At 42.8% G+C, this 15,354-nt stretch overlaps 64 non-coding genes across 64 annotated transcripts; all 64 read left to right on the forward strand.

Annotated features, from left to right (window-relative positions):
* Positions 1-141: 141 nt before the first annotated feature.
* On the forward strand, positions 142-213 carry TRNAD-GUC (transfer RNA aspartic acid (anticodon GUC)). The gene has a single exon. It is a non-coding gene; the product is annotated as a tRNA-Asp (tRNA).
* A 66-nt stretch (positions 214-279) lies between these two features.
* Positions 280-350, forward strand: TRNAG-UCC (transfer RNA glycine (anticodon UCC)). The gene has a single exon. It is a non-coding gene; the product is annotated as a tRNA-Gly (tRNA).
* Positions 351-608: 258 nt separating this feature from the next.
* TRNAD-GUC (transfer RNA aspartic acid (anticodon GUC)) lies at positions 609-680 on the forward strand. Its single transcript has one exon. It is a non-coding gene; the product is annotated as a tRNA-Asp (tRNA).
* A 66-nt stretch (positions 681-746) lies between these two features.
* TRNAG-UCC (transfer RNA glycine (anticodon UCC)) lies at positions 747-817 on the forward strand. Its single transcript has one exon. It is a non-coding gene; the product is annotated as a tRNA-Gly (tRNA).
* A 395-nt stretch (positions 818-1,212) lies between these two features.
* Positions 1,213-1,283, forward strand: TRNAG-UCC (transfer RNA glycine (anticodon UCC)). The gene has a single exon. It is a non-coding gene; the product is annotated as a tRNA-Gly (tRNA).
* A 258-nt stretch (positions 1,284-1,541) lies between these two features.
* TRNAD-GUC (transfer RNA aspartic acid (anticodon GUC)) lies at positions 1,542-1,613 on the forward strand. The gene has a single exon. It is a non-coding gene; the product is annotated as a tRNA-Asp (tRNA).
* Positions 1,614-1,679: 66 nt separating this feature from the next.
* TRNAG-UCC (transfer RNA glycine (anticodon UCC)) lies at positions 1,680-1,750 on the forward strand. The gene has a single exon. It is a non-coding gene; the product is annotated as a tRNA-Gly (tRNA).
* Positions 1,751-2,008: 258 nt separating this feature from the next.
* On the forward strand, positions 2,009-2,080 carry TRNAD-GUC (transfer RNA aspartic acid (anticodon GUC)). The gene has a single exon. It is a non-coding gene; the product is annotated as a tRNA-Asp (tRNA).
* Positions 2,081-2,146: 66 nt separating this feature from the next.
* Positions 2,147-2,217, forward strand: TRNAG-UCC (transfer RNA glycine (anticodon UCC)). Its single transcript has one exon. It is a non-coding gene; the product is annotated as a tRNA-Gly (tRNA).
* A 258-nt stretch (positions 2,218-2,475) lies between these two features.
* Positions 2,476-2,547, forward strand: TRNAD-GUC (transfer RNA aspartic acid (anticodon GUC)). Its single transcript has one exon. It is a non-coding gene; the product is annotated as a tRNA-Asp (tRNA).
* A 66-nt stretch (positions 2,548-2,613) lies between these two features.
* Positions 2,614-2,684, forward strand: TRNAG-UCC (transfer RNA glycine (anticodon UCC)). The gene has a single exon. It is a non-coding gene; the product is annotated as a tRNA-Gly (tRNA).
* A 258-nt stretch (positions 2,685-2,942) lies between these two features.
* On the forward strand, positions 2,943-3,014 carry TRNAD-GUC (transfer RNA aspartic acid (anticodon GUC)). Its single transcript has one exon. It is a non-coding gene; the product is annotated as a tRNA-Asp (tRNA).
* Positions 3,015-3,080: 66 nt separating this feature from the next.
* Positions 3,081-3,151, forward strand: TRNAG-UCC (transfer RNA glycine (anticodon UCC)). Its single transcript has one exon. It is a non-coding gene; the product is annotated as a tRNA-Gly (tRNA).
* A 395-nt stretch (positions 3,152-3,546) lies between these two features.
* Positions 3,547-3,617, forward strand: TRNAG-UCC (transfer RNA glycine (anticodon UCC)). The gene has a single exon. It is a non-coding gene; the product is annotated as a tRNA-Gly (tRNA).
* Positions 3,618-3,875: 258 nt separating this feature from the next.
* On the forward strand, positions 3,876-3,947 carry TRNAD-GUC (transfer RNA aspartic acid (anticodon GUC)). The gene has a single exon. It is a non-coding gene; the product is annotated as a tRNA-Asp (tRNA).
* Positions 3,948-4,013: 66 nt separating this feature from the next.
* On the forward strand, positions 4,014-4,084 carry TRNAG-UCC (transfer RNA glycine (anticodon UCC)). The gene has a single exon. It is a non-coding gene; the product is annotated as a tRNA-Gly (tRNA).
* Positions 4,085-4,342: 258 nt separating this feature from the next.
* TRNAD-GUC (transfer RNA aspartic acid (anticodon GUC)) lies at positions 4,343-4,414 on the forward strand. Its single transcript has one exon. It is a non-coding gene; the product is annotated as a tRNA-Asp (tRNA).
* Positions 4,415-4,480: 66 nt separating this feature from the next.
* On the forward strand, positions 4,481-4,551 carry TRNAG-UCC (transfer RNA glycine (anticodon UCC)). The gene has a single exon. It is a non-coding gene; the product is annotated as a tRNA-Gly (tRNA).
* A 258-nt stretch (positions 4,552-4,809) lies between these two features.
* On the forward strand, positions 4,810-4,881 carry TRNAD-GUC (transfer RNA aspartic acid (anticodon GUC)). Its single transcript has one exon. It is a non-coding gene; the product is annotated as a tRNA-Asp (tRNA).
* Positions 4,882-4,947: 66 nt separating this feature from the next.
* Positions 4,948-5,018, forward strand: TRNAG-UCC (transfer RNA glycine (anticodon UCC)). Its single transcript has one exon. It is a non-coding gene; the product is annotated as a tRNA-Gly (tRNA).
* Positions 5,019-5,276: 258 nt separating this feature from the next.
* On the forward strand, positions 5,277-5,348 carry TRNAD-GUC (transfer RNA aspartic acid (anticodon GUC)). The gene has a single exon. It is a non-coding gene; the product is annotated as a tRNA-Asp (tRNA).
* Positions 5,349-5,414: 66 nt separating this feature from the next.
* On the forward strand, positions 5,415-5,485 carry TRNAG-UCC (transfer RNA glycine (anticodon UCC)). Its single transcript has one exon. It is a non-coding gene; the product is annotated as a tRNA-Gly (tRNA).
* Positions 5,486-5,743: 258 nt separating this feature from the next.
* TRNAD-GUC (transfer RNA aspartic acid (anticodon GUC)) lies at positions 5,744-5,815 on the forward strand. Its single transcript has one exon. It is a non-coding gene; the product is annotated as a tRNA-Asp (tRNA).
* Positions 5,816-5,881: 66 nt separating this feature from the next.
* Positions 5,882-5,952, forward strand: TRNAG-UCC (transfer RNA glycine (anticodon UCC)). Its single transcript has one exon. It is a non-coding gene; the product is annotated as a tRNA-Gly (tRNA).
* A 257-nt stretch (positions 5,953-6,209) lies between these two features.
* Positions 6,210-6,281, forward strand: TRNAD-GUC (transfer RNA aspartic acid (anticodon GUC)). The gene has a single exon. It is a non-coding gene; the product is annotated as a tRNA-Asp (tRNA).
* Positions 6,282-6,347: 66 nt separating this feature from the next.
* On the forward strand, positions 6,348-6,418 carry TRNAG-UCC (transfer RNA glycine (anticodon UCC)). The gene has a single exon. It is a non-coding gene; the product is annotated as a tRNA-Gly (tRNA).
* A 258-nt stretch (positions 6,419-6,676) lies between these two features.
* On the forward strand, positions 6,677-6,748 carry TRNAD-GUC (transfer RNA aspartic acid (anticodon GUC)). Its single transcript has one exon. It is a non-coding gene; the product is annotated as a tRNA-Asp (tRNA).
* Positions 6,749-6,814: 66 nt separating this feature from the next.
* Positions 6,815-6,885, forward strand: TRNAG-UCC (transfer RNA glycine (anticodon UCC)). Its single transcript has one exon. It is a non-coding gene; the product is annotated as a tRNA-Gly (tRNA).
* A 258-nt stretch (positions 6,886-7,143) lies between these two features.
* Positions 7,144-7,215, forward strand: TRNAD-GUC (transfer RNA aspartic acid (anticodon GUC)). Its single transcript has one exon. It is a non-coding gene; the product is annotated as a tRNA-Asp (tRNA).
* Positions 7,216-7,281: 66 nt separating this feature from the next.
* On the forward strand, positions 7,282-7,352 carry TRNAG-UCC (transfer RNA glycine (anticodon UCC)). The gene has a single exon. It is a non-coding gene; the product is annotated as a tRNA-Gly (tRNA).
* Positions 7,353-7,610: 258 nt separating this feature from the next.
* On the forward strand, positions 7,611-7,682 carry TRNAD-GUC (transfer RNA aspartic acid (anticodon GUC)). Its single transcript has one exon. It is a non-coding gene; the product is annotated as a tRNA-Asp (tRNA).
* Positions 7,683-7,748: 66 nt separating this feature from the next.
* Positions 7,749-7,819, forward strand: TRNAG-UCC (transfer RNA glycine (anticodon UCC)). Its single transcript has one exon. It is a non-coding gene; the product is annotated as a tRNA-Gly (tRNA).
* A 258-nt stretch (positions 7,820-8,077) lies between these two features.
* On the forward strand, positions 8,078-8,149 carry TRNAD-GUC (transfer RNA aspartic acid (anticodon GUC)). The gene has a single exon. It is a non-coding gene; the product is annotated as a tRNA-Asp (tRNA).
* Positions 8,150-8,215: 66 nt separating this feature from the next.
* Positions 8,216-8,286, forward strand: TRNAG-UCC (transfer RNA glycine (anticodon UCC)). Its single transcript has one exon. It is a non-coding gene; the product is annotated as a tRNA-Gly (tRNA).
* Positions 8,287-8,544: 258 nt separating this feature from the next.
* TRNAD-GUC (transfer RNA aspartic acid (anticodon GUC)) lies at positions 8,545-8,616 on the forward strand. Its single transcript has one exon. It is a non-coding gene; the product is annotated as a tRNA-Asp (tRNA).
* A 66-nt stretch (positions 8,617-8,682) lies between these two features.
* Positions 8,683-8,753, forward strand: TRNAG-UCC (transfer RNA glycine (anticodon UCC)). The gene has a single exon. It is a non-coding gene; the product is annotated as a tRNA-Gly (tRNA).
* Positions 8,754-9,011: 258 nt separating this feature from the next.
* On the forward strand, positions 9,012-9,083 carry TRNAD-GUC (transfer RNA aspartic acid (anticodon GUC)). Its single transcript has one exon. It is a non-coding gene; the product is annotated as a tRNA-Asp (tRNA).
* Positions 9,084-9,149: 66 nt separating this feature from the next.
* On the forward strand, positions 9,150-9,220 carry TRNAG-UCC (transfer RNA glycine (anticodon UCC)). Its single transcript has one exon. It is a non-coding gene; the product is annotated as a tRNA-Gly (tRNA).
* Positions 9,221-9,477: 257 nt separating this feature from the next.
* TRNAD-GUC (transfer RNA aspartic acid (anticodon GUC)) lies at positions 9,478-9,549 on the forward strand. The gene has a single exon. It is a non-coding gene; the product is annotated as a tRNA-Asp (tRNA).
* A 65-nt stretch (positions 9,550-9,614) lies between these two features.
* On the forward strand, positions 9,615-9,685 carry TRNAG-UCC (transfer RNA glycine (anticodon UCC)). Its single transcript has one exon. It is a non-coding gene; the product is annotated as a tRNA-Gly (tRNA).
* A 257-nt stretch (positions 9,686-9,942) lies between these two features.
* TRNAD-GUC (transfer RNA aspartic acid (anticodon GUC)) lies at positions 9,943-10,014 on the forward strand. Its single transcript has one exon. It is a non-coding gene; the product is annotated as a tRNA-Asp (tRNA).
* Positions 10,015-10,080: 66 nt separating this feature from the next.
* Positions 10,081-10,151, forward strand: TRNAG-UCC (transfer RNA glycine (anticodon UCC)). The gene has a single exon. It is a non-coding gene; the product is annotated as a tRNA-Gly (tRNA).
* A 258-nt stretch (positions 10,152-10,409) lies between these two features.
* Positions 10,410-10,481, forward strand: TRNAD-GUC (transfer RNA aspartic acid (anticodon GUC)). Its single transcript has one exon. It is a non-coding gene; the product is annotated as a tRNA-Asp (tRNA).
* Positions 10,482-10,547: 66 nt separating this feature from the next.
* TRNAG-UCC (transfer RNA glycine (anticodon UCC)) lies at positions 10,548-10,618 on the forward strand. The gene has a single exon. It is a non-coding gene; the product is annotated as a tRNA-Gly (tRNA).
* A 258-nt stretch (positions 10,619-10,876) lies between these two features.
* TRNAD-GUC (transfer RNA aspartic acid (anticodon GUC)) lies at positions 10,877-10,948 on the forward strand. The gene has a single exon. It is a non-coding gene; the product is annotated as a tRNA-Asp (tRNA).
* Positions 10,949-11,014: 66 nt separating this feature from the next.
* TRNAG-UCC (transfer RNA glycine (anticodon UCC)) lies at positions 11,015-11,085 on the forward strand. The gene has a single exon. It is a non-coding gene; the product is annotated as a tRNA-Gly (tRNA).
* Positions 11,086-11,343: 258 nt separating this feature from the next.
* On the forward strand, positions 11,344-11,415 carry TRNAD-GUC (transfer RNA aspartic acid (anticodon GUC)). Its single transcript has one exon. It is a non-coding gene; the product is annotated as a tRNA-Asp (tRNA).
* Positions 11,416-11,481: 66 nt separating this feature from the next.
* TRNAG-UCC (transfer RNA glycine (anticodon UCC)) lies at positions 11,482-11,552 on the forward strand. The gene has a single exon. It is a non-coding gene; the product is annotated as a tRNA-Gly (tRNA).
* Positions 11,553-11,809: 257 nt separating this feature from the next.
* Positions 11,810-11,881, forward strand: TRNAD-GUC (transfer RNA aspartic acid (anticodon GUC)). Its single transcript has one exon. It is a non-coding gene; the product is annotated as a tRNA-Asp (tRNA).
* Positions 11,882-11,947: 66 nt separating this feature from the next.
* TRNAG-UCC (transfer RNA glycine (anticodon UCC)) lies at positions 11,948-12,018 on the forward strand. The gene has a single exon. It is a non-coding gene; the product is annotated as a tRNA-Gly (tRNA).
* A 258-nt stretch (positions 12,019-12,276) lies between these two features.
* TRNAD-GUC (transfer RNA aspartic acid (anticodon GUC)) lies at positions 12,277-12,348 on the forward strand. Its single transcript has one exon. It is a non-coding gene; the product is annotated as a tRNA-Asp (tRNA).
* Positions 12,349-12,414: 66 nt separating this feature from the next.
* Positions 12,415-12,485, forward strand: TRNAG-UCC (transfer RNA glycine (anticodon UCC)). Its single transcript has one exon. It is a non-coding gene; the product is annotated as a tRNA-Gly (tRNA).
* Positions 12,486-12,743: 258 nt separating this feature from the next.
* Positions 12,744-12,815, forward strand: TRNAD-GUC (transfer RNA aspartic acid (anticodon GUC)). The gene has a single exon. It is a non-coding gene; the product is annotated as a tRNA-Asp (tRNA).
* Positions 12,816-12,881: 66 nt separating this feature from the next.
* Positions 12,882-12,952, forward strand: TRNAG-UCC (transfer RNA glycine (anticodon UCC)). Its single transcript has one exon. It is a non-coding gene; the product is annotated as a tRNA-Gly (tRNA).
* A 258-nt stretch (positions 12,953-13,210) lies between these two features.
* On the forward strand, positions 13,211-13,282 carry TRNAD-GUC (transfer RNA aspartic acid (anticodon GUC)). The gene has a single exon. It is a non-coding gene; the product is annotated as a tRNA-Asp (tRNA).
* Positions 13,283-13,348: 66 nt separating this feature from the next.
* Positions 13,349-13,419, forward strand: TRNAG-UCC (transfer RNA glycine (anticodon UCC)). Its single transcript has one exon. It is a non-coding gene; the product is annotated as a tRNA-Gly (tRNA).
* Positions 13,420-13,677: 258 nt separating this feature from the next.
* On the forward strand, positions 13,678-13,749 carry TRNAD-GUC (transfer RNA aspartic acid (anticodon GUC)). The gene has a single exon. It is a non-coding gene; the product is annotated as a tRNA-Asp (tRNA).
* Positions 13,750-13,815: 66 nt separating this feature from the next.
* Positions 13,816-13,886, forward strand: TRNAG-UCC (transfer RNA glycine (anticodon UCC)). Its single transcript has one exon. It is a non-coding gene; the product is annotated as a tRNA-Gly (tRNA).
* A 257-nt stretch (positions 13,887-14,143) lies between these two features.
* Positions 14,144-14,215, forward strand: TRNAD-GUC (transfer RNA aspartic acid (anticodon GUC)). The gene has a single exon. It is a non-coding gene; the product is annotated as a tRNA-Asp (tRNA).
* Positions 14,216-14,281: 66 nt separating this feature from the next.
* TRNAG-UCC (transfer RNA glycine (anticodon UCC)) lies at positions 14,282-14,352 on the forward strand. The gene has a single exon. It is a non-coding gene; the product is annotated as a tRNA-Gly (tRNA).
* Positions 14,353-14,610: 258 nt separating this feature from the next.
* TRNAD-GUC (transfer RNA aspartic acid (anticodon GUC)) lies at positions 14,611-14,682 on the forward strand. The gene has a single exon. It is a non-coding gene; the product is annotated as a tRNA-Asp (tRNA).
* Positions 14,683-14,748: 66 nt separating this feature from the next.
* TRNAG-UCC (transfer RNA glycine (anticodon UCC)) lies at positions 14,749-14,819 on the forward strand. Its single transcript has one exon. It is a non-coding gene; the product is annotated as a tRNA-Gly (tRNA).
* Positions 14,820-15,077: 258 nt separating this feature from the next.
* Positions 15,078-15,149, forward strand: TRNAD-GUC (transfer RNA aspartic acid (anticodon GUC)). The gene has a single exon. It is a non-coding gene; the product is annotated as a tRNA-Asp (tRNA).
* Positions 15,150-15,215: 66 nt separating this feature from the next.
* On the forward strand, positions 15,216-15,286 carry TRNAG-UCC (transfer RNA glycine (anticodon UCC)). The gene has a single exon. It is a non-coding gene; the product is annotated as a tRNA-Gly (tRNA).
* Positions 15,287-15,354: the final 68 nt, after the last annotated feature.

The raw sequence follows: 15,354 nt of genomic DNA on the forward strand, positions 1-15,354 counted from the left end.
AGTATTTTATTGGGTTACTTTTTCTTCAAACTCACTTTTTCATTTAATTAGTGACTATCGCGCATGCTCCGGGACTTTGCGAAAAAAATTCGGATAGAAGTACTATAAGTTTAAAAAACTGAGATAACCAGCTTTCATTCATGCTCGGTAGTATAGTGGTGAGTATCCTCGCCTGTCACGCGAGAGACCGGGGTTCGATTCCCCGCCGGGGAGCGGTTTATTATATGTATACTAATCTAGGCTTCTTTTGTGTGTCATATCGAAGTGTGACCTATGCAAGCATCGGTAGTTCAATGGTAGAATTCTCGCCTTCCAAGCGGGAGGTCCGGGTTCGATTCCCGGCCGGTGCAACCCGTACGATCTCGTTTCTTTGACTCTCAAAATCGTGCACATTTTTTGTAAAACCAATAACGTTTCTCGAAAAGTAAAGGGTTCAGAAATCGCCTTGACCATTATTTCTAGCGTAGAGTATTTTATTGGGTTTCTTTTTCTTCAAACTCACTTTTTCATTTAATTAGTGACTATCGCGCATGCTCCGGGACTTAGCGAAAAAAATTCGGATAGAAGTACTATACGTTTAAAAAACTGAGATAACCAACTTTTACTCATCCTCGGTAGTATATTGGTGAGTATCCTCGCCTGTCACGCGAGAGACCGGGGTTCGATTCCCCGCCGGGGAGCGGTTTATTATATGTATACTAATCTAGGCTTCTTTTGTGTGTCATATCGAAGTGTGACCTATGCAAGCATCGGTAGTTCAATGGTAGAATTCTAGCCTTCCAAGCGGGAGGTCCGGGTTCGATTCCCGGCCGGTGCAACCCGTACGATCTCGTTTCTTTGACTCTCAAAATCGTGCACATTTTTTGTAAAACCAATAACGTTTCTCGAAAAGTAAAGGGTTCAGAAATCGCCTTGACCATTATTTCTAGCGTAGAGTATTTTATTGGGTTACTTTTTCTTCAAACTCACTTTTTCATTTAATTAGTGACCATCGCGCATGCTCCGGGACTTAGCGAAAAAAATTCGGATAGAAGTACTATAAGTTTAAAAAACTGAGATAACCAGCTTTCATTCATGCTCGGTAGTATAGTGGTGAGTATCCTCGCCTGTCACGCGAGAGACCGTGTTCGATTCCCCGCCGAGGAGCGGTTTATTATATGTATACTAATCTAGGCTTCTTTTGTGTGTCATATCGAAGTGTGACCTTTGCAAGCATCGGTAGTTCAATGGTAGAATTCTCGCCTTCCAAGCGGGAGGTCCGGGTTCGATTCCCGGCCGGTGCAACCCGTACGATCTCGTTTCTTTGACTCTCAAAATCGTGCACATTTTTTGTAAAACCAATAACGTTTCTCGAAAAGTAAAGGGTTCAGAAATCGCCTTGACCATTATTTCTAGCGTAGAGTATTTTATTGGGTTACTTTTTCTTCAAACTCACTTTTTCATTTAATTAGTGACCATCGCGCATGCTCCGGGACTTAGCGAAAAAAATTCGGATAGAAGTACTATAAGTTTAAAAAACTGAGATAACCAGCTTTCATTCATGCTCGGTAGTATAGTGGTGAGTATCCTCGCCTGTCACGCGAGAGACCGGGGTTCGATTCCCCGCCGAGGAGCGGTTTATTATATGTATACTAATCTAGGCTTCTTTTGTGTGTCATATCGAAGTGTGACCTATGCAAGCATCGGTAGTTCAATGGTAGAATTCTCGCCTTCCAAGCGGGAGGTCCGGGTTCGATTCCCGGCCGGTGCAACCCGTACGATCTCGTTTCTTTGACTCTCAAAATCGTGCACATTTTTTGTAAAACCAATAACGTTTCTCGAAAAGTAAAGGGTTCAGAAATCGCCTTGACCATTATTTCTAGCGTAGAGTATTTTATTGGGTTACTTTTTCTTCAAACTCACTTTTTCATTTAATTAGTGACTATCGCGCATGCTCCGGGACTTTGCGAAAAAAATTCGGATAGAAGTACTATAAGTTTAAAAAACTGAGATAACCAGCTTTCATTCATGCTCGGTAGTATAGTGGTGAGTATCCTCGCCTGTCACGCGAGAGACCGGGGTTCGATTCCCCGCCGGGGAGCGGTTTATTATATGTATACTAATCTAGGCTTCTTTTGTGTGTCATATCGAAGTGTGACCTATGCAAGCATCGGTAGTTCAATGGTAGAATTCTCGCCTTCCAAGCGGGAGGTCCGGGTTCGATTCCCGGCCGGTGCAACCCGTACGATCTCGTTTCTTTGACTCTCAAAATCGTGCACATTTTTTGTAAAACCAATAACGTTTCTCGAAAAGTAAAGGGTTCAGAAATCGCCTTGACCATTATTTCTAGCGTAGAGTATTTTATTGGGTTACTTTTTCTTCAAACTCACTTTTTCATTTAATTAGTGACTATCGCGCATGCTCCGGGACTTTGCGAAAAAAATTCGGATAGAAGTACTATAAGTTTAAAAAACTGAGATAACCAGCTTTCATTCATGCTCGGTAGTATAGTGGTGAGTATCCTCGCCTGTCACGCGAGAGACCGGGGTTCGATTCCCCGCCGGGGAGCGGTTTATTATATGTATACTAATCTAGGCTTCTTTTGTGTGTCATATCGAAGTGTGACCTATGCAAGCATCGGTAGTTCAATGGTAGAATTCTCGCCTTCCAAGCGGGAGGTCCGGGTTCGATTCCCGGCCGGTGCAACCCGTACGATCTCGTTTCTTTGACTCTCAAAATCGTGCACATTTTTTGTAAAACCAATAACGTTTCTCGAAAAGTAAAGGGTTCAGAAATCGCCTTGACCATTATTTCTAGCGTAGAGTATTTTATTGGGTTTCTTTTTCTTCAAACTCACTTTTTCATTTAATTAGTGACTATCGCGCATGCTCCGGGACTTAGCGAAAAAAATTCGGATAGAAGTACTATACGTTTAAAAAACTGAGATAACCAACTTTTACTCATCCTCGGTAGTATAGTGGTGAGTATCCTCGCCTGTCACGCGAGAGACCGGGGTTCGATTCCCCGCCGGGGAGCGGTTTATTATATGTATACTAATCTAGGCTTCTTTTGTGTGTCATATCGAAGTGTGACCTATGCAAGCATCGGTAGTTCAATGGTAGAATTCTAGCCTTCCAAGCGGGAGGTCCGGGTTCGATTCCCGGCCGGTGCAACCCGTACGATCTCGTTTCTTTGACTCTCAAAATCGTGCACATTTTTTGTAAAACCAATAACGTTTCTCGAAAAGTAAAGGGTTCAGAAATCGCCTTGACCATTATTTCTAGCGTAGAGTATTTTATTGGGTTACTTTTTCTTCAAACTCACTTTTTCATTTAATTAGTGACCATCGCGCATGCTCCGGGACTTAGCGAAAAAAATTCGGATAGAAGTACTATAAGTTTAAAAAACTGAGATAACCAGCTTTCATTCATGCTCGGTAGTATAGTGGTGAGTATCCTCGCCTGTCACGCGAGAGACCGTGTTCGATTCCCCGCCGAGGAGCGGTTTATTATATGTATACTAATCTAGGCTTCTTTTGTGTGTCATATCGAAGTGTGACCTTTGCAAGCATCGGTAGTTCAATGGTAGAATTCTCGCCTTCCAAGCGGGAGGTCCGGGTTCGATTCCCGGCCGGTGCAACCCGTACGATCTCGTTTCTTTGACTCTCAAAATCGTGCACATTTTTTGTAAAACCAATAACGTTTCTCGAAAAGTAAAGGGTTCAGAAATCGCCTTGACCATTATTTCTAGCGTAGAGTATTTTATTGGGTTACTTTTTCTTCAAACTCACTTTTTCATTTAATTAGTGACCATCGCGCATGCTCCGGGACTTAGCGAAAAAAATTCGGATAGAAGTACTATAAGTTTAAAAAACTGAGATAACCAGCTTTCATTCATGCTCGGTAGTATAGTGGTGAGTATCCTCGCCTGTCACGCGAGAGACCGGGGTTCGATTCCCCGCCGAGGAGCGGTTTATTATATGTATACTAATCTAGGCTTCTTTTGTGTGTCATATCGAAGTGTGACCTATGCAAGCATCGGTAGTTCAATGGTAGAATTCTCGCCTTCCAAGCGGGAGGTCCGGGTTCGATTCCCGGCCGGTGCAACCCGTACGATCTCGTTTCTTTGACTCTCAAAATCGTGCACATTTTTTGTAAAACCAATAACGTTTCTCGAAAAGTAAAGGGTTCAGAAATCGCCTTGACCATTATTTCTAGCGTAGAGTATTTTATTGGGTTTCTTTTTCTTCAAACTCACTTTTTCATTTAATTAGTGACTATCGCGCATGCTCCGGGACTTAGCGAAAAAAATTCGGATAGAAGTACCATAAGTTTAAAAAACTGAGATAACCAAATTTGATTCATCCTCGGTAGTATAGTGGTGAGTATCCTCGCCTGTCACGCGAGAGACCGGGGTTCGATTCCCCGCCGGGGAGCGGCTTTTTAAATGTATACTAATCTAGGCTTCTTTTGTGTGTCATATCGAAGTGTGACCTATGCAAGCATCGGTAGTTCAATGGTAGAATTCTCGCCTTCCAAGCGGGAGGTCCGGGTTCGATTCCCGGCCGGTGCAAGCCGTACGATCTCGTTTCTTTGACTCTCAAAATCGTGCACATTTTTTGTAAAACCAATAACGTTTCTCGAAAAGTAAAGGGTTCAGAAATCGCCTTGACCATTATTTCTAGCGTAGAGTATTTTATTGGGTTTCTTTTTCTTCAAACTCACTTTTTCATTTAATTAGTGACTATCGCGCATGCTCCGGGACTTAGCGAAAAAAATTCGGATAGAAGTACTATAAGTTTAAAAAACTGAGATAACCAACTTTTACTCATCCTCGGTAGTATAGTGGTGAGTATCCTCGCCTGTCACGCGAGAGACCGGGGTTCGATTCCCCGCCGGGGAACGGTTTATTATATGTATACTAATCTAGGCTTCTTTTGTGTGTCATATCGAAGTGTGACCTTTGCAAGCATCGGTAGTTCAATGGTAGAATCCTCGCCTTCCAAGCGGGAGGTCCGGGTTCGATTCCCGGCCGGTGCAACCCGTACGATCTCGTTTCTTTGACTCTCAAAATCGTGCACATTTTTTGTAAAACCAATAACGTTTCTCGAAAAGTAAAGTGTTCAGAAATCGCTTAGACCATTATTTCTAGCGTAGAGTATTTAATAGGGTTACTTTTTCTTCAAACTCACTTTTCCATTTAATTACTGACTATTGCACATGCTCCGGGACTTTGCGAAAAAAATTCGGATAGAAGTACTATAAGTTTAAAAAACTGAGATAACCAGCTTTCATTCATGCTCGGTAGTATAGTGGTGAGTATCCTCGCCTGTCACGCGAGAGACCGGGGTTCGATTCCCCGCCGGGGAGCGGTTTATTATATGTATACTAATCTAGGCTTCTTTTGTGTGTCATATCGAAGTGTGACCTATGCAAGCATCGGTAGTTCAATGGTAGAATTCTAGCCTTCCAAGCGGGAGGTCCGGGTTCGATTCCCGGCCGGTGCAACCCGTACGATCTCGTTTCTTTGACTCTCAAAATCGTGCACATTTTTTGTAAAACCAATAACGTTTCTCGAAAAGTAAAGGGTTCAGAAATCGCCTTGACCATTATTTCTAGCGTAGAGTATTTTATTGGGTTACTTTTTCTTCAAACTCACTTTTTCATTTAATTAGTGACTATCGCGCATGCTCCGGGACTTAGCGAAAAAAATTCGGATAGAAGTACTATAAGTTTAAAAAACTGAGATAACCAGCTTTCATTCATGCTCGGTAGTATAGTGGTGAGTATCCTCGCCTGTCACGCGAGAGACCGGGGTTCGATTCCCCGCCGAGGAGCGGTTTATTATATGTATACTAATCTAGGCTTCTTTTGTGTGTCATATCGAAGTGTGACCTATGCAAGCATCGGTAGTTCAATGGTAGAATTCTCGCCTTCCAAGCGGGAGGTCCGGGTTCGATTCCCGGCCGGTGCAACCCGTACGATCTCGTTTCTTTGACTCTCAAAATCGTGCACATTTTTTGTAAAACCAATAACGTTTCTCGAAAAGTAAAGGGTTCAGAAATCGCCTTGACTATTATTTCTAGCGTAGAGTATTTTATTGGGTTTCTTTTTCTTCAAACTCACTTTTTCATTTAATTAGTGACTATCGCGCATGCTCCGGGACTTAGCGAAAAAAATTCGGATAGAAGTACTATAAGTTTAAAAAACTGAGATAACCAATTTTACTCATCCTCGGTAGTATAGTGGTGAGTATCCTCGCCTGTCACGCGAGAGACCGGGGTTCGATTCCCCGCCGGGGAGCGGCTTTTTAAATGTATACTAATCTAGGCTTCTTTTGTGTGTCATATCGAAGTGTGACCTATGCAAGCATCGGTAGTTCAATGGTAGAATTCTCGCCTTCCAAGCGGGAGGTCCGGGTTCGATTCCCGGCCGGTGCAAGCCGTACGATCTCGTTTCTTTGACTCTCAAAATCGTGCACATTTTTTGTAAAACCAATAACGTTTCTCGAAAAGTAAAGGGTTCAGAAATCGCCTTGACCATTATTTCTAGCGTAGAGTATTTTATTGGGTTTCTTTTTCTTCAAACTCACTTTTTCATTTAATTAGTGACTATCGCGCATGCTCCGGGACTTAGCGAAAAAAATTCGGATAGAAGTACTATAAGTTTAAAAAACTGAGATAACCAACTTTTACTCATCCTCGGTAGTATAGTGGTGAGTATCCTCGCCTGTCACGCGAGAGACCGGGGTTCGATTCCCCGCCGGGGAACGGTTTATTATATGTATACTAATCTAGGCTTCTTTTGTGTGTCATATCGAAGTGTGACCTTTGCAAGCATCGGTAGTTCAATGGTAGAATCCTCGCCTTCCAAGCGGGAGGTCCGGGTTCGATTCCCGGCCGGTGCAACCCGTACGATCTCGTTTCTTTGACTCTCAAAATCGTGCACATTTTTTGTAAAACCAATAACGTTTCTCGAAAAGTAAAGTGTTCAGAAATCGCTTAGACCATTATTTCTAGCGTAGAGTATTTAATAGGGTTACTTTTTCTTCAAACTCACTTTTCCATTTAATTACTGACTATTGCACATGCTCCGGGACTTTGCGAAAAAAATTCGGATAGAAGTACTATAAGTTTAAAAAACTGAGATAACCAGCTTTCATTCATGCTCGGTAGTATAGTGGTGAGTATCCTCGCCTGTCACGCGAGAGACCGGGGTTCGATTCCCCGCCGGGGAGCGGTTTATTATATGTATACTAATCTAGGCTTCTTTTGTGTGTCATATCGAAGTGTGACCTATGCAAGCATCGGTAGTTCAATGGTAGAATTCTAGCCTTCCAAGCGGGAGGTCCGGGTTCGATTCCCGGCCGGTGCAACCCGTACGATCTCGTTTCTTTGACTCTCAAAATCGTGCACATTTTTTGTAAAACCAATAACGTTTCTCGAAAAGTAAAGGGTTCAGAAATCGCCTTGACCATTATTTCTAGCGTAGAGTATTTTATTGGGTTACTTTTTCTTCAAACTCACTTTTTCATTTAATTAGTGACTATCGCGCATGCTCCGGGACTTAGCGAAAAAAATTCGGATAGAAGTACTATAAGTTTAAAAAACTGAGATAACCAGCTTTCATTCATGCTCGGTAGTATAGTGGTGAGTATCCTCGCCTGTCACGCGAGAGACCGGGGTTCGATTCCCCGCCGGGGAGCGGTTTATTATATGTATACTAATCTAGGCTTCTTTTGTGTGTCATATCGAAGTGTGACCTATGCAAGCATCGGTAGTTCAATGGTAGAATTCTAGCCTTCCAAGCGGGAGGTCCGGGTTCGATTCCCGGCCGGTGCAACCCGTACGATCTCGTTTCTTTGACTCTCAAAATCGTGCACATTTTTTGTAAAACCAATAACGTTTCTCGAAAAGTAAAGGGTTCAGAAATCGCCTTGACCATTATTTCTAGCGTAGAGTATTTTATTGGGTTACTTTTTCTTCAAACTCACTTTTTCATTTAATTAGTGACTATCGCGCATGCTCCGGGACTTAGCGAAAAAAATTCGGATAGAAGTACTATAAGTTTAAAAAACTGAGATAACCAACTTTTACTCATCCTCGGTAGTATAGTGGTGAGTATCCTCGCCTGTCACGCGAGAGACCGGGGTTCGATTCCCCGCCGGGGAACGGTTTATTATATGTATACTAATCTAGGCTTCTTTTGTGTGTCATATCGAAGTGTGACCTTTGCAAGCATCGGTAGTTCAATGGTAGAATCCTCGCCTTCCAAGCGGGAGGTCCGGGTTCGATTCCCGGCCGGTGCAACCCGTACGATCTCGTTTCTTTGACTCTCAAAATCGTGCACATTTTTTGTAAAACCAATAACGTTTCTCGAAAAGTAAAGTGTTCAGAAATCGCTTAGACCATTATTTCTAGCGTAGAGTATTTAATAGGGTTACTTTTTCTTCAAACTCACTTTTCCATTTAATTACTGACTATTGCACATGCTCCGGGACTTTGCGAAAAAAATTCGGATAGAAGTACTATAAGTTTAAAAAACTGAGATAACCAGCTTTCATTCATGCTCGGTAGTATAGTGGTGAGTATCCTCGCCTGTCACGCGAGAGACCGGGGTTCGATTCCCCGCCGGGGAGCGGTTTATTATATGTATACTAATCTAGGCTTCTTTTGTGTGTCATATCGAAGTGTGACCTATGCAAGCATCGGTAGTTCAATGGTAGAATTCTAGCCTTCCAAGCGGGAGGTCCGGGTTCGATTCCCGGCCGGTGCAACCCGTACGATCTCGTTTCTTTGACTCTCAAAATCGTGCACATTTTTTGTAAAACCAATAACGTTTCTCGAAAAGTAAAGGGTTCAGAAATCGCCTTGACCATTATTTCTAGCGTAGAGTATTTTATTGGGTTACTTTTTCTTCAAACTCACTTTTTCATTTAATTAGTGACTATCGCGCATGCTCCGGGACTTAGCGAAAAAAATTCGGATAGAAGTACTATAAGTTTAAAAAACTGAGATAACCAGCTTTCATTCATGCTCGGTAGTATAGTGGTGAGTATCCTCGCCTGTCACGCGAGAGACCGGGGTTCGATTCCCCGCCGAGGAGCGGTTTATTATATGTATACTAATCTAGGCTTCTTTTGTGTGTCATATCGAAGTGTGACCTATGCAAGCATCGGTAGTTCAATGGTAGAATTCTCGCCTTCCAAGCGGGAGGTCCGGGTTCGATTCCCGGCCGGTGCAACCCGTACGATCTCGTTTCTTTGACTCTCAAAATCGTGCACATTTTTTGTAAAACCAATAACGTTTCTCGAAAAGTAAAGGGTTCAGAAATCGCCTTGACTATTATTTCTAGCGTAGAGTATTTTATTGGGTTTCTTTTTCTTCAAACTCACTTTTTCATTTAATTAGTGACTATCGCGCATGCTCCGGGACTTAGCGAAAAAAATTCGGATAGAAGTACTATAAGTTTAAAAAACTGAGATAACCAATTTTACTCATCCTCGGTAGTATAGTGGTGAGTATCCTCGCCTGTCACGCGAGAGACCGGGGTTCGATTCCCCGCCGGGGAGAGTTTATTATATGTATACTAATCTAGGCTTCTTTTGTGTGTCATATCGAAGTGTGACCTATGCAAGCATCGGTAGTTCAATGGTAGAATTCTAGCCTTCCAAGCGGGAGGTCCGGGTTCGATTCCCGGCCGGTGCAACCCGTACGATCTCGTTTCTTTGACTCTCAAAATCGTGCACATTTTTTGTAAAACCAATAACGTTTCTCGAAAAGTAAAGGGTTCAGAAATCGCCTTGACCATTATTTCTAGCGTAGAGTATTTTATTGGGTTACTTTTTCTTCAAACTCACTTTTTCATTTAATTAGTGACTATCGCGCATGACCGGGACTTAGCGAAAAAAATTCGGATAGAAGTACTATAAGTTTGAAAAACTGAGATAACCAACTTTTATTCATCCTCGGTAGTATAGTGGTGAGTATCCTCGCCTGTCACGCGAGAGACCGGGGTTCGATTCCCCGCCGGGGAGCGGTTTTTTAAATGTATACTAATCTAGGCTTCTTTTGTGTGTCATATCGAAGTGTGACCTATGCAAGCATCGGTAGTTCAATGGTAGAATTCTCGCCTTCCAAGCGGGAGGTCCGGGTTCGATTCCCGGCCGGTGCAAGCCGTACGATCCCGTTTCTTTGACTCTCAAAATCGTGCACATTTTTTGTAAAACCAATAACGTTTCTCGAAAAGTAAAGGGTTCAGAAATCGCCTTGACCATTATTTCTAGCGTAGAGTATTTTATTGGGTTTCTTTTTCTTCAAACTCACTTTTTCATTTAATTAGTGACTATCGCGCATGCTCCGGGACTTAGCGAAAAAAGTTCGGATAGAAGTACTATAAGTTTAAAAAACTGAGATAACCAACTTTTACTCATCCTCGGTAGTATAGTGGTGAGTATCCTCGCCTGTCACGCGAGAGACCGGGGTTCGATTCCCCGCCGGGGAGCGGTTTATTATATGTATACTAATCTAGGCTTCTTTTGTGTGTCATATCGAAGTGTGACCTATGCAAGCATCGGTAGTTCAATGGTAGAATTCTCGCCTTCCAAGCGGGAGGTCCGGGTTCGATTCCCGGCCGGTGCAAGCCGTACGATCCCGTTTCTTTGACTCTCAAAATCGTGCACATTTTTTGTAAAACCAATAACGTTTCTCGAAAAGTAAAGGGTTCAGAAATCGCCTTGACCATTATTTCTAGCGTAGAGTATTTTATTGGGTTTCTTTTTCTTCAAACTCACTTTTTCATTTAATTAGTGACTATCGCGCATGCTCCGGGACTTAGCGAAAAAAGTTCGGATAGAAGTACTATAAGTTTAAAAAACTGAGATAACCAACTTTTACTCATCCTCGGTAGTATAGTGGTGAGTATCCTCGCCTGTCACGCGAGAGACCGGGGTTCGATTCCCCGCCGGGGAGCGGTTTATTATATGTATACTAATCTAGGCTTCTTTTGTGTGTCATATCGAAGTGTGACCTATGCAAGCATCGGTAGTTCAATGGTAGAATTCTCGCCTTCCAAGCGGGAGGTCCGGGTTCGATTCCCGGCCGGTGCAACCCGTACGATCTCGTTTCTTTGACTCTCAAAATCGTGCACATTTTTTGTAAAACCAATAACGTTTCTCGAAAAGTAAAGGATTCAGAAATCGCCTTGACCATTATTTCTAGCGTAGAGTATTTTATTGGGTTACTTTTTCTTCAAACTCACTTTTTCATTTAATTAGTGACTATCGCGCATGCTCCGGGACTTAGCGAAAAAAATTCGGATAGAAGTACTATAAGTTTAAAAAACTGAGATAACCAACTTTTACTCATCCTCGGTAGTATAGTGGTGAGTATCCTCGCCTGTCACGCGAGAGACCGGGGTTCGATTCCCCGCCGGGGAGCGGTTTATTATATGTATACTAATCTAGGCTTCTTTTGTGTGTCATATCGAAGTGTGACCTATGCAAGCATCGGTAGTTCAATGGTAGAATTCTCGCCTTCCAAGCGGGAGGTCCGGGTTCGATTCCCGGCCGGTGCAACCCGTACGATCTCGTTTCTTTGACTCTCAAAATCGTGCACATTTTTTGTAAAACCAATAACGTTTCTCGAAAAGTAAAGGATTCAGAAATCGCCTTGACCATTATTTCTAGCGTAGAGTATTTTATTGGGTTACTTTTTCTTCAAACTCACTTTTTCATTTAATTAGTGACTATCGCGCATGCTCCGGGACTTAGCGAAAAAAATTCGGATAGAAGTACTATAAGTTTAAAAAACTGAGATAACCAATTTTACTCATCCTCGGTAGTATAGTGGTGAGTATCCTCGCCTGTCACGCGAGAGACCGGGGTTCGATTCCCCGCCGGGGAGCGGTTTATTATATGTATACTAATCTAGGCTTCTTTTGTGTGTCATATCGAAGTGTGACCTATGCAAGCATCGGTAGTTCAATGGTAGAATTCTAGCCTTCCAAGCGGGAGGTCCGGGTTCGATTCCCGGCCGGTGCAACCCGTACGATCTCGTTTCTTTGACTCTCAAAATCGTGCACATTTTTTGTAAAACCAATAACGTTTCTCGAAAAGTAAAGGGTTCAGAAATCGCCTTGACCATTATTTCTAGCGTAGAGTATTTTATTGGGTTACTTTTTCTTCAAACTCACTTTTTCATTTAATTAGTGACTATCGCGCATGCTCCGGGACTTAGCGAAAAAAATTCGGATAGAAGTACTATAAGTTTGAAAAACTGAGATAACCAACTTTTATTCATCCTCGGTAGTATAGTGGTGAGTATCCTCGCCTGTCACGCGAGAGACCGGGGTTCGATTCCCCGCCGGGGAGCGGTTTTTTAAATGTATACTAATCTAGGCTTCTTTTGTGTGTCATATCGAAGTGTGACCTATGCAAGCATCGGTAGTTCAATGGTAGAATTCTCGCCTTCCAAGCGGGAGGTCCGGGTTCGATTCCCGGCCGGTGCAAGCCGTACGATCCCGTTTCTTTGACTCTCAAAATCGTGCACATTTTTTGTAAAACCAATAACGTTTCTCGAAAAGTAAAGGGTTCAGAAATCGCCTTGACCATTATTTCTAGCGTAGAGTATTTTATTGGGTTTCTTTTTCTTCAAACTCACTTTTTCATTTAATTAGTGACTATCGCGCATGCTCCGGGACTTAGCGAAAAAAGTTCGGATAGAAGTACTATAAGTTTAAAAAACTGAGATAACCAACTTTTACTCATCCTCGGTAGTATAGTGGTGAGTATCCTCGCCTGTCACGCGAGAGACCGGGGTTCGATTCCCCGCCGGGGAGCGGTTTATTATATGTATACTAATCTAGGCTTCTTTTGTGTGTCATATCGAAGTGTGACCTATGCAAGCATCGGTAGTTCAATGGTAGAATTCTCGCCTTCCAAGCGGGAGGTCCGGGTTCGATTCCCGGCCGGTGCAACCCGTACGATCTCGTTTCTTTGACTCTCAAAATCGTGCACATTTTTTGTAAAACCAATAACGTTTCTCGAAAAGTAAAGGATTCAGAAATCGCCTTGACCATTATTTCTAGCGTAGAGTATTTTATTGGGTTACTTTTTCTTCAAACTCACTTTTTCATTTAATTAGTGACTATCGCGCATGCTCCGGGACTTAGCGAAAAAAATTCGGATAGAAGTACTATAAGTTTAAAAAACTGAGATAACCAACTTTTACTCATCCTCGGTAGTATAGTGGTGAGTATCCTCGCCTGTCACGCGAGAGACCGGGGTTCGATTCCCCGCCGGGGAGCGGTTTATTATATGTATACTAATCTAGGCTTCTTTTGTGTGTCATATCGAAGTGTGACCTATGCAAGCATCGGTAGTTCAATGGTAGAATTCTCGCCTTCCAAGCGGGAGGTCCGGGTTCGATTCCCGGCCGGTGCAACCCGTACGATCTCGTTTCTTTGACTCTCAAAATCGTGCACATTTTTTGTAAAACCAATAACGTTTCTCGAAAAGTAAAGGATTCAGAAATCGCCTTGACCATTATTTCTAGCGTAGAGTATTTTATTGGGTTACTTTTTCTTCAAACTCACTTTTTCATTTAATTAGTGACTATCGCGCATGCTCCGGGACTTAGCGAAAAAAATTCGGATAGAAGTACTATAAGTTTAAAAAACTGAGATAACCAACTTTTACTCATCCTCGGTAGTATAGTGGTGAGTATCCTCGCCTGTCACGCGAGAGACCGGGGTTCGATTCCCCGCCGGGGAGCGGTTTATTATATGTATACTAATCTAGGCTTCTTTTGTGTGTCATATCGAAGTGTGACCTATGCAAGCATCGGTAGTTCAATGGTAGAATTCTCGCCTTCCAAGCGGGAGGTCCGGGTTCGATTCCCGGCCGGTGCAACCCGTACGATCTCGTTTCTTTGACTCTCAAAATCGTGCACATTTTTTGTAAAACCAATAACGTTTCTCGAAAAGTAAAGGATTCAGAAATCGCCTTGACCATTATTTCTAGCGTAGAGTATTTTATTGGGTTACTTTTTCTTCAAACTCACTTTTTCATTTAATTAGTGACTATCGCGCATGCTCCGGGACTTAGCGAAAAAAATTCGGATAGAAGTACTATAAGTTTAAAAAACTGAGATAACCAATTTTACTCATCCTCGGTAGTATAGTGGTGAGTATCCTCGCCTGTCACGCGAGAGACCGGGGTTCGATTCCCCGCCGGGGAGCGGTTTATTATATGTATACTAATCTAGGCTTCTTTTGTGTGTCATATCGAAGTGTGACCTATGCAAGCATCGGTAGTTCAATGGTAGAATTCTAGCCTTCCAAGCGGGAGGTCCGGGTTCGATTCCCGGCCGGTGCAACCCGTACGATCTCGTTTCTTTGACTCTCAAAATCGTGCACATTTTTTGTAAAACCAATAACGTTTCTCGAAAAGTAAAGGGTTCAGAAATCGCCTTGACCATTATTTCTAGCGTAGAGTATTTTATTGGGTTACTTTTTCTTCAAACTCACTTTTTCATTTAATTAGTGACTATCGCGCATGCTCCGGGACTTAGCGAAAAAAATTCGGATAGAAGTACTATAAGTTTAAAAAACTGAGATAACCAACTTTTACTCATCCTCGGTAGTATAGTGGTGAGTATCCTCGCCTGTCACGCGAGAGACCGGGGTTCGATTCCCCGCCGGGGAGCGGTTTATTATATGTATACTAATCTAGGCTTCTTTTGTGTGTCATATCGAAGTGTGACCTATGCAAGCATCGGTAGTTCAATGGTAGAATTCTCGCCTTCCAAGCGGGAGGTCCGGGTTCGATTCCCGGCCGGTGCAAGCCGTACGATCCCGTTTCTTTGACTCTCAAAATCGTGCACATTTTTTGTAAAACCAATAACGTTTCTCGAAAAGTAAAGGGTTCAGAAATCGCCTTGACCATTATTTCTAGCGTAGAGTATTTTATTGGGTTTCTTTTTCTTCAAACTCACTTTTTCATTTAATTAGTGACTATCGCGCATGCTCCGGGACTTAGCGAAAAAAGTTCGGATAGAAGTACTATAAGTTTAAAAAACTGAGATAACCAACTTTTACTCATCCTCGGTAGTATAGTGGTGAGTATCCTCGCCTGTCACGCGAGAGACCGGGGTTCGATTCCCCGCCGGGGAGCGGTTTATTATATGTATACTAATCTAGGCTTCTTTTGTGTGTCATATCGAAGTGTGACCTATGCAAGCATCGGTAGTTCAATGGTAGAATTCTCGCCTTCCAAGCGGGAGGTCCGGGTTCGATTCCCGGCCGGTGCAACCCGTACGATCTCGTTTCTTTGACTCTCAAAATCGTGCACATTTTTTGTAAAACCAATAACGTTTCT

The sequence above is a fragment of the Phalangium opilio genome, unplaced genomic scaffold (genome assembly GCF_054372755.1).
Source record: "Phalangium opilio isolate 3A_F unplaced genomic scaffold, DU_Popi_V2 ptg000352l_1, whole genome shotgun sequence".
Classification (NCBI taxonomy): Eukaryota; Metazoa; Arthropoda; class Arachnida; order Opiliones; family Phalangiidae; genus Phalangium; species Phalangium opilio.